This window comes from Kogia breviceps, chromosome 3 (genome assembly GCF_026419965.1).
Source record: "Kogia breviceps isolate mKogBre1 chromosome 3, mKogBre1 haplotype 1, whole genome shotgun sequence".
Lineage (NCBI taxonomy): Eukaryota > Metazoa > Chordata > Mammalia > Artiodactyla > Physeteridae > Kogia > Kogia breviceps.
Genome location: NC_081312.1, coordinates 145,140,645 through 145,152,667, shown reverse-complemented (window position 1 = coordinate 145,152,667; position 12,023 = coordinate 145,140,645). Strand labels below are relative to the sequence as shown.

At 34.3% G+C, this 12,023-nt stretch overlaps 1 protein-coding gene across 6 annotated transcripts in view; it reads right to left on the bottom strand.

The window, feature by feature from the left end:
* RFX7 (regulatory factor X7) overlaps positions 1-12,023 on the bottom strand; it is a 155,015-nt gene that overhangs the window by 55,157 nt on the left and 87,835 nt on the right. The gene's annotated exons all lie outside the window — the stretch shown is intronic.

The following is a 12,023-nucleotide window of genomic DNA, read 5'->3' as shown; positions in this document are numbered from 1 at the left end:
ACAACATGTTTTCTTGTCCTCTTCTCAATTCCTCTTCATTTTTGGAGGGCTCTTGTTCCTCCTGTTCCTAACTCCTAAATATCAATTCTCTCCTTAACCTTACAGTTTCTCACTTTCTGCCGATGTTTGTTTTTATTAAGTTTTCAGTGACCCTGCATGACCTGGCCATGGAAGTAGTCTAACTTTTTTGGCCTGGTCTCTGACATCTTCTCCTGAACTCTGATTGTAAGCCTCCATGCATTACGTATTGCACCTTCGCCCTTCTCAATCCCTAGTCTGCTTGGTAAACTTCTCAGTTTTTATAGAAATCACCTCTTCTGTGATGTCTGCCTTCAATTCACAAAGTTGAACTATAGTAACTCTTTCTTTGCACCCGTTTATTTACTGGTCTATTTCTCCTATTTGAGAGCAGGGATTGTGTGCATATAATGCTCGGTGAATTAATGAACTCAAATTAATTTATTTTTAATAATTTATTTTAATTTGTCCTTAGGAGTAGTAATGTTGAAGTCTTAATAGCATTAGCTAAAAGAAAAGTACTCAGTGCCTATGAATTGCAACATATCATGTTAATGGCAGACAAAAAAGTTAAGGTAGTAAGAGCAGTGATGGATTGATAACTGAAAAATTCAAGATATGGAACAGCTGGGCTCATGAACATGCAGTTTACATGGGTGGGGGTATTGGAAAGGACTGATTTTAAATAAGGAGACTTCCTTTGTATTTCCAGTTATGACTATAACATATGTTTAGTACAGTTGGTGTAATTTTGGACAAGTCAGTCAGTCTTCTCTACAAATGTGTCAAATAACAGAACTAGTTCCTTTCCTGATATAATATTTACAATTCCAGCTTTATTCTCCACTGCACTGTTACTGCTCTTCCTATTATTACTGTAAAGAATTGAGGAGGGAAAGATGAGAGTAAATGAGAGCTCTATGAAAGTACCAGTGGTCAGAAACATAGAGAAGGTGAGGGAAAGACAGATTATCAACTAGCTCCTTGGGAATCAAGTCAAAGGAAACACAGGGAAAAGAGAAAACTAGGACAAGGACCTCTGTGAAACAGGTCACACCAAGGAAGTGTGAAAAAAAACTTACCTGAAAAGTAATAACTTAAAGGCTAGACAATGTACTTAGGGTAACAATTCAGACTACGTCCGCGGCATGTGGGATCCTTCCGGACCGGGGCACGAACCCGCGTCCCCTGCATCGGCAGGCGGACTCCCAACCACTGCGCCACCAGGGAAGCCCTAGTATACATATTTAGCTATCAACTATGAACAAAAAGTCAGTAATGCCAAAATTGATCACTTTTAAATTTTAGTTTACTATTTCCAATTAGTTATATATATTTAAAATACAATTAAGGCTTGGCAAATGCTACTCCAAAATTTTAAATTTTAAGAAGAATAGCAGGGACTTCCTGGTGGTGCAGTGGTTAAGAATCTGCCTGACAATGCAAGGGACATCGATTCGAGCCCTGGTCCAGGAAGATCCCACATGCCGCGGAGCAACTAAGCCCGTATGCCACAACTACTGAGCTTGCGCTCTAGAGCCCGCGTGCCACAAATACTGAAGCCAGCGCACCTAGAGCCCATGCTCCGCAACAAAAGAAGCCACCGCAACGAGAAGCCCATGCACTGCAACGAAGAGTATCCCCTGCTCGCCGCCACTAGAGAAGGCCTGCACGCAGCAACAAAGACCCAACACAGCCAAAAATAAAAACAAATTTTTTTAATTAAAAAAAATAAAAAGCAAAATAATCATATTCCTTAAAATATTACATAGATTAAAAAAAAAAAAGGATTTGGAGAGAACATTTGTGTCCCAGGAAACACTGCAGCCAAAGTTGTCAAGTTTATAAATCTGAACATTTGTGATTCTACCGAGAATGAAAGCAAACAGATTTTCAGGAATGCTAAAACAGGCTACATATTATTTAGTAAGAAATCCACTTAGGATTAATGCTTGTGTTTCTCTAGAATGCAGCAGGAAAAAGCAGCAGGAACTGTGGCTGCTGCTGTCTCTGTTGCTAAGTGTTTGCAAACACCAGAGTTCTGAGACTGCTTCATTCCACCAGCTTCTCCCATTGGTCAGATTTTAAGACCAGAGACAATTTTAGATTAAAAACTTTAGAAACATAATAATGTAAACTGCCTAAAACAAAATGACATAAATGGTAAAGATAAAAGGATGGAAAATTATATACTTATATTAGACAGATCTCCAGAATGGGTTACAAATATTGGTATCAAAGGAGAATTTAAGACAAAAATATATAAAATACATTTAATATGACAGAGGATTATTTTTTTGTTGTTGACAGTAGGCTTTAACTATCATAAAGATATACAATCATGAATGTTTTTTGTCTAACAGCCCCAAGACCTGTGCAGCAAAACCCATTAAAAATACCATAAGGAACTGTGAGAAATATCACTTTTGTAAGAGATTAACACAGTACTCATGCTAAACTAATTAAACAGACAAAATAGTAAGGACTTTTTGCAGAATTCGAAGGATCTGAAAATTACAGGAACTGGATTCAGTGCTTATCAATATAAGTCAATATACAGTGCAAATAAAGAGTATGTCCAGACATATTTATAAAAATTGATAGTTACCCTGAAAGTAAACCTCAATGATTATAAAAAAAATCAAAAATTGAATGAGCCACATTCTTTGACTATAATATAATAAAACTAGGAATTAATAAAGTGCAAAACAAAATGGAAAAATACCTCAACTCCCTCAAGCATGTGAAAAGTTAAACCACTCCTAACTATTTTGGGTCAAAGAAGAAATCAAAGCTATAATTGTACACTATTAGAAAATAAAGGTATATTAGAAAATAAAGGTAATCATATCCATACCTAAGGAATACAGCCAGAACTATAAGAGGAAAATTCATAGATATAAAGATGGCTCTTCTGAATGGAAAGAGAGTCATGTAGAATGTTGACTACCAGGCCGTGTATAGCAGAGGAATGAAAGTGGAATTAAAAATAAAGATCCAATTCGGAGAATTTTTTTTTGAGCTTTTATATTCAAGTTTATTCTTCATTTAATTTTTAAAACACTAGTATAGCTGAATATTAAAACAAACAGTAGCAAGTAGTGAGCATATTATGATTACAGTCCTTCACTCAATCACTACTGCAAATAAAATGCCAACGGTGAGTGTTATTCACTGGCCCTATTAGGAGGTCTGACAAAGAACACCACCCCGAGGATGATGTTCATCATCCTCATATGCTTCTCCATTATAATGGCGCCATCTTTTTTATCTTAAATATGAAAAGAATGAAAACAAGTAAACATTCCATTTAATAAGGAAAAAACCTGAGAAAATCAGGATAACAAAAATAGACACCTAAAAATGAGACATCAGGCAAAAAAAAAAATAAAACTGACTTATCAATCTTAGTTTTTTTTAAGAAAACCAATAAAAATAAACTACAGCTAAATATACTTCGAAAAAAAAGAGGAAAATTCAAATGACTAAAACTAGAAATATAAAAAAGGATATAACAGATAAAGAATATATTCAATTTGTGAGAGAATAGTATATATAATGTTATGCCAATATATTTGAAAATCTGAATGAATTCCAAGAAAAACCAATTACCAAAACTGACTAATGAAGTAAAAATTTAACCAGAAAAAAGCCCCCCAAAATTGTCAAAGAATTACCTCCAACAAAGACTCCAGGCCTAGATGGTATTAAAGTTGAGTTCTTTAAAATTTTCAGGAACAAATAATTCCCAAACTATATAAACTGTTCCAGAGCACAGGAAATTAGGAAAAGAGTTCCAATTCATTTACGAAGCTGGCCTAACCCGGATATCAAAACTTGACAAAGACAGCACAAAAAAAGAAAATTACCGACCATATTCACTTATGAATATAGATGCAAAGATCCTAAAAAATATACTTGAAAATAGAAACCAACAGTATGCTAAAAGATTACAGATCTTGACATGAAGAAGACATTCATTCTAGGAATAAAAGAAGGGTTCATATTAGGTAGTATCTTTATATATCACATCAATAGGTAACAGAAGAAGCACTGAATAATCTTAACAGATGCCCAAAAATCATTAGATGAATTTCAATATCATAAAACAGCCAATAAAGTCTTGGTCAATTATAAATGATACACCCTTAACATCAAAGAACTGTAGGATGAAATGATGCCAATTATTGTTATTATTCAAAGTCAGAAGGAAAATCAATTAAATGTAATTAAATAAAGAGGATGAGGAAGATATACAGGATAAATGCTACCCAGAAGAGTCCAAATAGCTGAAAAATTAGGATTAAACAAAGTTCACTAAATACAAAATGTGCAACATAAATATAATAGAAGTCTACAGATATCTTACAAACCAAACAAATAATGAAATAATAAAATATATTTTTCATAATATAAATAACATAATAAAAATTTGTAAGGAATAAACCTAACAAGAAAAATAAGTGGAGTTAATTGAAGGAAAAATAACTAAAACTTTACTGAATGACACGAGAAAGATGTTAAGAAACATGTAGCTCTGAAGTTAATTTTTCTAAAATAAATTTTCATATTTAATGCATTTTGAATCAAAATTCTTTTGAGGTTTCCCTTTCTTAAAAAAGATAGAAAAGTGATTCCAAACTTCACAAGAAATATTAATTGGTAAGAAAATAAAACCATGGAAATTTCTGAAAAAGAGGAATAATGAAGGAAGACCGGTCCTACTAGCTTTTTAAACATTTAGTGCCTAAAATACTTTAAAATGGTATGGTACTGGCATAAGAACAGAAAAATACAAAGGAAGAAAACTGAGTCCAAAAGGCTTTAGTAAGATAAAAATTACATTTTAGATTAGTATTGAGAAAAAAATTATCAATAAGTAAGACCGGGAAATTAACTGTTTAGAAAAAATTAAAATTAGTTCCTTATCTTATGGCATTTATCAAAATAAATGTATATATTTGGTCTAGAAGAACTAAAGGGTTATACGTGAAAAATGAAGTAAATAATATCTAGGGAAAATACACGATTATTCAGCTGCTAGTGGCATTGGGAAGAAGTTCTTTCTAAGCATAACAGCAATGTTACAAGCTGCAAAGAAAGTAGACAGATCACACTACTTATTAAAAAATTAAATAATAAACAGCAATCTTGAAAAAACTTACATTTCAATAGTTAATATCCTTAATATATAATGGTTCAAAAGCAGCAATTCCAATTTTAATAATCTACACTAAATTATATAGTCAAGAATGTTCACTGCAGTATTATTTGCAACTGTTCCCCCATTCAAAAACTGTGTAACCAGTAGGGTCAAAATTTGATTAAACAATAACAAGAACATATACATGAAAAGAAGGCGTTAGAAAAAAATAAAAATTTAATAAGCCAACATGATTATTTGTAGGTGGTAACACTGCTGGTGCTAGTTTTCTTTTTATACATTTATGACTACCTGCCAAAATGTTCATGATGAATACATACTACTTTCATAATTAGGAAAATTAACACATTAATCATCACTTTCATAAATGCATATGATTATCAGACTTCAGAAGTTTCAACAAATATAAAAGTTCACAATAGTTTGTAAATCAACTGTCTTTGCATATGGAAAGTCCCTTAAAACTTTGGTTCTATTAATATCTTTACTTAGCATAAAAATACAGTTAAAAGAAACCATACTGTCTTAGATTACATCTTCATTTTTTCTCTCAAAGGGATTTTAATGACTATGAAAGGGATTGATTTTCACATAAATATATCTAAACATCACTGCAATGAATAGGAATAGCTTAAAATAAATGTATACTTCATATTAATAATATTTTTCAATGAATATTTGGAACAAAATCAATGTAAGATTTGTCACTCTATGTTAAGTTTTTACTCGGGAAACCTCATTAAGGCACTCCAAACTGAAAAATGACTAGTCCAAAAGGCCTTTACAACAGGACAAAATTTCTCTAAAAATCTCTTCTGGCAGGAAGTGTTATTTTGTGTCTAATTGTAATCTCTCCTCCTGTGATTTAAACTTCTTGTCCTTTAAAAAAATATAGCTATATTCCATTTTGCTTTCTCTAGACAACATAATTGAAAAACATTTAAGTATCTATTTCCTAATACTTTGATCTACTTTTTGCCTGTCTCTAGACTTTCTACAGTTTTCATCAAGTTATTTAAATCCACATAGCAAATTATGGTTTTAGGCAATGTACAATGAAATGAGAGAATAGCTTGGAGCTCCCACATGCTGTAATTCTGTGGAAACACAAACATACTTTCTTCTTAGAACATGGCATGCTGCTAATAGATGTTACTGTGCTGTGTCTCTTACAACATTCACATTATCTGTATGCATGTATACTAACTGTATATTAATGGATTCATATTTTGTGCAGCTTATTTATTGACACTAAGTTGAAGTCCTAGCCAACTTTATTTCTAACTACTTTCCCAACCTATTCTACCCACTCTGCTTCATATCACTCAAATTTAACAGGTTTGCCTTCTCACCTATTATGAATTACTCATGGAATCTGAGTTCTACCCTTATATTCATCCCTGACAAATTCTGGAACACTGGAAGACTCACCTAACTTTTGAGTTTTAATATTTTGCCTATACAATGGAGATGGTAGTATACTAGAAGATTTATGAAGTCTTATAACACTGAAATTTTATTATGAATGTCAAGATCAGATTCCATTCTAGTCACTCTTTTTTTTGAAATTTTGAATTTTATTTTTTTATACAGCAGGTTATTACTTATCAATTTTACACATTAGTCAATCGCAATCTCCAAATTCATCACACACACCCCCCCCACAGCCCGCCACTTTCCTCGCTTGGTGGGTTCTCTACATATGTTTCTCTATTTCTGCCCTGCAAACTGGTTCAGCTGTACCATTTTTCTAGGTTCCACATATACGTGTTAATGGACAATATTTATTTTTCTCTTTCTGACTTACTACACTCTGTATGATAGTCTCTAGTTCCATCCACATCTCTACAAATGACCCAATTTCGTTTCTTTTTATGGCTGAATAATATTCCATTGTATATATGTACCATGACTTCTTTATCCATCCATCTGTCAATGGTCATTCAGGTTGCTTCTATGACCTCGCTATTGGAAATAGTGCTGCAATGAACATTGGGGTGCATGTGTCTTTTAAAATTATGGTTCTCTCTGGGTATATGCCCAGTAGTGGGATTGCTGGGTCATATGGTTATTGTTTATAGTTTTTTAAGGAACCTCCATACTGTTCTCCATAGTGGCTGTTATCAATTTACATTTCCACCAATTCGTGCAAAAGGGATCCCTCTTCTCCACACACTCTCCAGCATTTGCTGTTTGTAGATTTTCTGATGATGCCCATTCTAACTGGTGTGAGGTGATACCTCATTGTAGTTTTGATGTGCATTTCTCTAATAATTAGTGATGTTGAGCAGCTTTTCATGTGCTTCTTGGCCATCTGTATGTCTTCTTTGGAGAAATGTCTTTTTAGGTCTTCTGCCCGTTTTTGGATTGGGTTGTTTGTTTTTTAATATTGAGCTGCATCAGCTGTTTATTTATTTTGGAGATTAATCCTTTGTCCACTGATTTGTTTGCAAATATTTTCTCCCATTCTGAGGGTTGTCTTTTCATCTTGTTTATGGTTTCCTTTGCTGTGCAAAAGGTTTTAAGTTTCATTAGGTCCCATTTGTTTATTTTTGTTTTTATTTCCATTACTCTAGAAGGTGGATCAAAAAGGATCTTGCTGTGATTTATGTCAGAGACTGTTCTTCCTATGTTTTCCTCTAAGAGTTTTATAGTGTCTGGTCTTACATTTAGGTCTCTAAACCATTTTGAGTTTATTTTTGTGTATGGCATTAGGGAGTGTTCTAATTTCATTCTTTTACACGTAGCTGTCCAGTTTTTCCAGCACCACTTATTGAAAAGACTCTTTTCTCCAATGTATATCCTTGCTTCCTTTGTCCTAGATTAGTTGACCATAGGTGTGTGGGTTTATCTCTGGGCTTTCTATCTTGTTCCAAAGAGCTATATTTCTGTTTGGGGGCCAATACCATACTGTCTTGATTACTGTAGCTTTGTAGTATAGTCTGAAGTCAAGGAGTCTGATTCCTCCAGCTCTGTTTTTTTTCACCTCAAGATTGCGTTGGCTATTTGGGGTCTTTTGTATCTCCATACAAATTTTAAGATTTTTTGTTCTAGTTCTGTAAAAAAATTTCATTGGTAATTTGATAGGGATTGCATTGAATCTGTAGATTGCTTTGGATAGTATAGTCATTTTCAAAATATTGATTCTCCAATCCAAGAACATGGTATATCTCTCCATTTGTTGGTATCATCTTTAACTTTTTTTTTTTTAAAGATGTTGGGGGTAGGAGTTTATTAATTAATTTATTTATTTTTGCTGTGTTGGGTCTTCGTTTCTGTGCGAGGGCTTTCTCTAGTTGTGGCAAGCAGGGGCCACTCTTTATCACAGTGCACGGGCCTCTCACTATCGCGGCCTCTCTTCTTGTGGAGCACAGGCTCCAGACATGCATGATCAGTAGTTGTGGCTCATGGGCCTCGTCGCTCCGTGGCATGTGGGATGCTACCAGACCAGGGCTCAAACCCATGTCCCCTGAATTAGCAGATTCTGAACCACTGCGCCACCAGGGAAGCCCTGATCTTTAACTGCTTTCATCAGTGTCTGATAGTTTTCTGCATACAGGTCTTTTGTCTCCCTAGGAAGGTTTATTCCTAGGTATTTCATTCTTTTTGTTGCAGTGGTAAATGGGAGTGTTTCCTTAATTTCTCTTTCAGATTTTTCATCATTAGTGTATAGGAATGCAAGAGATTTCTGTGCATTAATTTTGTATCCTGCAACTTTACCAAATTCATTGATTAGCTCTAGTAGTTTTCTGGTGGCATCTTTAGGATTATCTATGTATAGTATCGTGTCATCTTCAAACAGTGACACTTTTACTTCTTTTCCAATTTGGATTCCGTTTATTTCTTTTTCTTCTCTGGTTGCTATGGCTAGGACTTCCAAAACTATGTTGAATAATAGTGGCGAGAGTGGGCATCCTTGTCTTGTTCCTGAACTTAGAGGAAATGCTTTCAGTTTTTCACCATTGAGAATGATGTTTGCTGTGGGTTTGTTGTCTATGGTCTTTATTATGTTGAGGAAGGTTCTCTTTATGCCCACTTTCTGGAGCGTTTTTATCATAAATGGGTGTTCAATTTTGTCAAAAGCCTTTTCTGCATCTATTGAGATGATCATATGGTTTTTACTCTCAGTTTGTTAATATGGTGTATCACATTGATTGATTTGCGTATATTGAAGAACCCTGCATCCCTGGGAAAAATCCCACTTGATCATAGTGTATGATCCTTTTAATGTGTTGTTGGGTTCTGTTTGCTAGTATTTTGTTAAGCATTTTTGCATCTATATTCATCAATGATACTGGTCTGTAATTTTCTTTTTTTGAGGATCTTTGATTTTGGTATCAGGGTGATGGTGGCCTCATAGATTGAGTTTCAGAGTGTTCCTTCCTCTGCAAATTTTTGGAAGAGATTGAAAAGGATAGGTGTTAGCTCTTCTCTAAATGTTTGACAGAATTCAACTGTGAAGCCATCTTGTCCTGGACTTTTGTGTTTGTTGGAAGATTTTTAATCACAGTTTCAATTTCATTACTTCTGATTGGTCTGTTGATATTGTCTATTTATTCCTGGCTCAGTCTTGGGAGGTTATATCTTCCTAAGAATTTGACCATTTCTTCCAGGTTGTCCATTTTATTGGCATAGAGTTACTTGTAGTTGTCTCTTAGGATGCTTTGTATTAGTGCAGTGTCTGTTGTAACTTCTCCTTTTTCATTTCTAATTTTATTGATTTGAGCCCACTCCCTCTTATTCTTGATGAGTCTGGCTAATGGTTTATCAATTTTGTTTATCTTCTCAAAGAACCAGCTTTTAGTTTTATTGATCTTTGCTATTTTTTTCTTTGTTTCTATTTCATTTATTTATGCTCTGATCTTTATGATTTCTTTCCTTCTGCTAACTTTGGGTTTTGTTTGTTCTTCTTTCTCTAGTTCCTTTAGGTGTAAGATTAGATTGTTTGAGATTTTTCTTGTTTCATGAGGTAGGCTTGTTTTGCTATAAACTTCCCTCTTAGAACTGCTTTTGCTGCATCGCATAAGTTTTGGATCATCGTGTTTTCGTTGTCATTTGTCTCTCGGTATTTTTTGATTTCCTCTTTGATTTCTTCAGTGATATTTTGGTTATTTAGTAACGTATTGTTTAGCCTTCATGTGTTTGTGTTTTTTATGTTTTTTTCCCTGTAACTGATTTCTAATCTCATAGTGTAGTGGTGAGAAAACATGCTTCATATGATTTCAATTTTTTAAAATTTACTGAGGCTTGATTTGTGACCCAAGATGTAATCTATCCTGGAGAATGTTCCATGTGCATGTGAGAAGAAAGTGTAATCTGCTTTTTTTGGACAGAATGTCCTATAAATATCAATTAAATCTATGTGGTCTATTGTGTCATTTAAAGCTTGTGTTTCCTTATTAATTTTCTGTTTGGATGATGTGTCCATTGGTATAAGTGAGGTGTTAACGTCCCCCACCACTATTGTGTTACTGTCGATTTCCTCTTTTATAGCTGTTAGCAGTTGCCTTATGTATTGAGGTGCTCCTATGTTGGGTGCATATGTATTTATAATTGTTATATCTTCTTCTTGGATTGATCCCTTCATCATTATGTCATGTCCTTCCTTGTCTCTTGTAACATTCTTTGATTTAAAGTCTGTTTTATCTTACATGAGTATAGCTACTCCAGCTTTCTTTTGATTTCCATTTGCATGGTATATCTTTTTCCATTCCCTCACTTTCAGTCTGCATGTGTCCCTAGGTGTGAAGTGGGTCTCTCGTAGACAGCATATAGATGGGTCTTGTTTTTGTATCCATTCAGCGAGCCTGTGTCTTTTGGTTGGAGCATGTAATCCATTCACATTTAAGGTAATTATGAATATGTATGTCCTATTATCATTTTCTTAATTGTTCTGGGTTTGTTTTTGTAGGTTCTTTTCTTCTCTTCTGTTTCCCATTTCGAGAAGTTCCTTTAGCATTCATTGTAGAGCTGGTTTGGTGGTGCTGAATTCTCTTAGCTTTTGTTTGTCTGTAAAGCTTTTGATTTCTCCATTGAATCTGAATGAGATCCTTGCCGGGTAGAGTAATCTTAGTTGTAGCTTCTTCCATTTCATCACTTTAAGTATATCATGCCACTCCCTTCTGGCTTGTAGAGTTTCTGCTGAGAAATCAGCTGTTAACCTTATGGGAGTTCCCTTGTATGTTATTTGTCATTTTTCCCTTGCTGCTTTCAATAATTTTTCTTTGTCTTTAATTTTTGTCAATTTGATTGTATGTGTCTCGGCATGTTTTTCCTCAGGTTTATCCTGTATGGGACTCTCTGCAGTTCCTGGACTTGGGTGGCTATTTCCTTTCCCATGTTAGGGAAGTTTTCGACTATAATCTCTTCAAATATTTTCTTGGGTCCTTTCTCTCTCTCCTCTCCTTCTGGGACTCCTATAATGTGAATGTTGTTGTGTTTAATGTTGTCCCAGAGGTCTCTTAGGCTGTCTTCATTTCTTTACATTCCTTTTTCTTTATTCTGTTCCACAGCAGTGAATTCCACCATTCTGTCTTTCAGGTCATTTATCCGTTCTTCTGCCTCATTTATTCTGCTATTGATTCCTTCTAGTGTAGTTTTCATTTCAGTTATTGTATTGTTCATCTCTGTTTGTGTGTTCTTTAATTCTTCTAGGTGTTTTTTCTTTAATTCTTCCCAGTCTTTGTTAAACGTTTCTTGCATCTTCTCAATCTTTGCCTCCATTCTTTTTCCGAGGTCCTGGATCATCTTCACTATCATTATGCTGAATTCTTTTTCTGGAAGGTTTCCTATCTCCACTTCATTTAGTTGTTCTTCTGGGGTTTTATTTTCTTCCTTCATC